Source organism: Mandrillus leucophaeus, unplaced genomic scaffold (assembly GCF_000951045.1).
Source record: "Mandrillus leucophaeus isolate KB7577 unplaced genomic scaffold, Mleu.le_1.0 Scaffold315, whole genome shotgun sequence".
NCBI lineage: Eukaryota > Metazoa > Chordata > Mammalia > Primates > Cercopithecidae > Mandrillus > Mandrillus leucophaeus.
Window position 1 is genome coordinate 225,642 of NW_012103310.1, and position 4,544 is coordinate 230,185.

Sequence of the window (4,544 nt, forward strand, 5' to 3'; positions counted from 1 at the left end):
GACGGAGTTTCGCTCTTGTTGCCCAGGCTGGAGTGCAAAGGCATGATCTCGGCTCACCACAACCTCCACCTCCCAGGTTCAAGCAATTCTCCTGCCTCAGGCTCCCGAGTAGCTGGGATTACAGGTGTGAGCCACCATGCCCTGCTAATTTTGCACTTTTAGTAGAGACGGGGTTTATCTATGTTGGTCAGGCTGGCCTCGAACTCCTGACCTCAGGTGATCCGCCTGCCTCAGCCTCCCAAAGTGCTGGGACTACAGGCATGAGCCACCACGCCAGGCCTACTCTTTTTTTTTTTTTTGAGACAAATTCTTGCTCTGTCGCCCAGACTGGAGTACAGTGGCATGATCTAGGCTCACTACAACCTGGGCCTCCCAGATTCAATTTTCATGACTTGGCCTCCTGAGTAGCTAGGATTACAGGCACGAGCCACCACACCTGGCTAATTTTTGTATTTTTTAGTAGCGATGGGGTTTTGCTGTGTTGACCAGGCTGGTCTGGAACTCCTAGCCTCAAGTGATATGCTCACCTCAGCCTCCCAAAGTGCTGGAATTACAGCCATGAGACACCGTGCCTGGCCCCAACCTGAATACTCTTAAATAACGTCTGAATTCCATATACATAACCATCACCAGTGAGACAATTCCAATCAGATAAACAGTAATGTATACCTTTCTCTACTCCAATTAAAAAACAAACAAAAAAAACCCTTCAATATTGTGATATTGAATATTGGCCTCATCGAGGTCTTGGTAGCACTCTAGATCAACATGCCAAAGAGAAAACAAACTTCCACTCAAGACGAAGCCAGAATGTGTATCAATTGCACGGGGCCAGGGAAGAGAAGGGTATCAGGAGGGAAGAAAAGCATTACAGCAGCTTCCTGGTTCACAAGTTGAATTTGTCTGCACATAAAAGCAGATGACAGAGCCTCTGATCAAGTCCAGCTGACCAAAGAAATCATTTCAAGTGAGGCCACCAGCGTCAAGTCATCGTGTGATACTGTACTGATGTTGTACTGAGTCAGTCCACATCACCAGCCATTTGGGGATCTACAGTGTCTTAGTCACCTGTGGACAGAGAAGCTCAAGGGTACCCTGGTTTTTTTTCACTCTACCTTGAGGCCCCAACCTCTGATCAATCATGCACCTACCTCTAACAACAGACGGGCCAGGCCTCCCCTTGGTCAGCAGAAATGGATTCTTTCCACCTCACCACAAAATGCTTCACGTTCTTATTCTAGAAACACCTGGGAGATGAGAAGCCGGGAGTCACTGGATGTGTCCCTCTGTCTTTGTTTGGGTGGTCAGTTTCAACTCCTTAAAAGCCATCCTTCTGACCGGGCTCGGTGGCTCACGCCTGTAATCCCAGCACTTCCCAGCAATTTGGAAGCCCAAGGCAGGTAGATCACCTGAGGTCTGGAGTTCAAGACCAGCCCCATCTCTATTAAAAATGCAAAAAATCAGCCAGGCTGGTGGTGCATCCCTGTAATTCCAGCTACTTGGGAGGCTGAGGCAGGAGAACCACTTGAACCTCGGGGGTGGAGTTTGCAGTGAGCAGAGATCGCACCATTGCACTCCAGCCTGAGCAACAAGAGTGAAACTGCCGTCTCAAAAAAAAAAAAAAAAAAAAAAAAACCCCTCCTTCTTTTCTTGGTCTGCCTGAAACAGCCTGAGTCCACCTGCTATCAATTAGGATAGAAACTGAAACCTGCTACCCGGTGTGAAAAGTCCTTTCCTTCTCAAAAGTAAGGGCTAAATATATGCCTTTATTTGTGGGCCTTCTGTAGGCAGAGCCAGGATGGTTCCTGCATGGTTCTCACCCCTCCTCCTCTCGCTATGACCTCTGAGCCACCGCTGCCCTCTCCAGCCCCTGCCCCACCTGGCCAGGTCCCTTCCAAAGCAGCTATCACCTTGAAGTGGTGTTAACCGCCCAAAGGAGAAAGTGAACGTTGGCATTATCTCCCAGAAGAAACGCAGAGAGCTGCTTTTGCCTTGTTTAGATGCTACTACTATTTGGGAAAACCACTTTCTGCTGCCTGACTTGACCGAGCCGCCGTACCCAGGTCAGCTCGGCGGTCCTCTCGCGCCATCTAGCGTCCCAAAGGTGGAAGTGATTTAAGCACGTTGCAAAGTCCCACCAGGATTCCACAAGATCCACCTGGTACTTCCCAAGCATCAGCCGACACACTCTGGACACGGAGAGGTGTGGCGCCTTTTAAGGGAGACACGTGGAATTAACATTTGCTAATCACTTGTTGTGGGCTGGGGGCACTCCAGCTGTATTTACTGAGCCAAATGATAAAGAGTTGATCTCTGGATTCGTCTGTGCTCAACATGAAGTGGTACTGTTTAAAAGACCACTTAGGCAGCATGAACTTGTGTAGTATAAGAATTGACACTCTTGGTTAGGCCTGGTGGCTCCCGCCTGTTATCTCAGCACTTTGGGAGGCCGAGGCGGGTGGATTGCCTGAGCTCAAGAGTTCGAGACCAGCCTGGGCAACATGGTGAAAACCTATCTCTACTAAATACAAAAAATTAGCCGGGTGTGGCGGCATGTGCCTGTAATCCCAGCTACTCGGGAGGCTGAGGCAGGAGAAGTGCTCGAACCCGGAAGGCAGAGGTTGCAGTGAGCCGAGATCACACCATTGCACTCCAGCCTGGGCGACAGAGCGAGGCTCTGTCTCCAAAAAAAATTTAAAAAAAAAAAAAAAGAAAAAAAAGAATTGACACTCTCCAGCTTGCCTCCCACACCTCCGAAAACCAGAAAGTTCCAGCTGGGAAAAGGTAAAATCGCTTGCTCCCATAACCCAGAGGTTCAGAAAGGGGACTTTGGTGAACATCGGTCACGTGGAAGCTTTAAATCTCCAACACCCCGGCGCACCCCAGGCCAACTAGCTCAGACCCCTGCAGTGGGAACCCGGCCTTAGAAGTTGTTAAAGCTCCGCGTGTGATTCCAGGAAACAGCAAAGCCGCCAACCACTGCTACAGCCTTTACCATCAGAGGCTTGGAAGGCAAAGACGTCCAGTGACACAGGTCTCAGCCACAGCGCGAGAAGCAGAAGTCTACGCTGCCTGTCCCAAACACACTCCCCTAGACCCAACCTGCTTCCTCTGTGACATCCTGAACTCCCTTTTATCTGTCAGCAGTTCAGTCTCCCTTTGTGATTATCACAGCAAAAACTGGAATTGTTGACTGTCCCAATCATCGCTGAGTAGGCTTTGTTTCTCTGGTCTTGGCCCTATCTTCTGAATCTGGGCATTAGGAAGAGATTTCAGGGTTCTGAGCAGTTTCTGTGGCACCGAGACAATGTTTTCAACGGCAACAGGAGAGCCTCTCCCCCAGCACGAATTCCACAGAAATGGGAGAAGGCCTGCTTTGGGCTCACTCACCCCTTCTCGGCCCTCTAATAACAGGTATGCCCTGTATGAGATCCGGGTTGTCAGTGTGATGAGGAGGGGGATGTAAAACTGAAATGGGACCATTCGAGGCGAGGCTGCAGTGAGACAGACTGGCTCGCTCTTTGCCCTGCGGCTAGGCCAGGGGGTGGAGCTGCGCGGTTCCTCCAGAACAGCCTGCAAGGTGAGGCAGTCACGCGGCCTTTCACAAAGCAAAAACCAGACAACACAAATTGCTGGAAGGTGGCAGGTCCCCTCCCATACCCTAGACTGCCTAACTCAGGAGGCAGAAACAGGCATCACACATCAGAGGCAGGAACTCAGACACCAGACACTGCTGGGTTCTAATCCCTGCCATGTGATGTGGGAGAAGTCATTTGACCCGTCTATGCCTCAGTGTCTTCAACTCTAACAAAAGATGGAATACCTACCTCATAGAGCTACTGTGACAATTAGATGAGAAAGGGATATCATGCCTGGCACCAGGAGGACACAGTGGCTGTGAGTCCCACTCCACCTTTTTTTTTTTTTTTAACAGACAGGGTCTCACTTGTCACAGGTGGGTGACAACCATTTGGGTCAGTGGCATGCAGGGGTAAAAGAATTTACCAAGACAGCTGTAGGTAAAGAAAGGCAGATTTACACGAAGAAGAATGAAAACATGTGAGGAGGCAACGGGCAGATCAGCAGAGGAGGAGCTGACTGCCAGAGACAAAGGTTCCTAGAGATTTATAGGATGGTTTCAGCTGCAGAAGGCTACACGCAATACTGATAACGCCAGGGCTGCAAGAAGCTAATGTGCCTTTTTCTATCAGCCAAGGTGTCTGATGATAAACGGAAGTGTTTGATGTTAAGTTGGGTGCAGGAGGACTGTGGGTAATGTACGTTATCTGCACTGGAGGGCTATGTGTCCTGGACCATGAAGAAAGGGAGGCTGATAACTTACCTGCTTTATCTCTTCAACTCCCTCAGTCCCACCAGCCTGACTCCTTTGGCCTAATTAGGCCTCCACAGATTTGTCACCCAGGCTGGAGTGCAGCTGTGTGATCATAGCTCAATGCAGCCTCAAGCTCCTAGACTCATGTGATCCTCCTGCCTCGGCCTCCAAAGTAGCTAGGACTACAGGCACGCAGCACCACGCCCAGCTA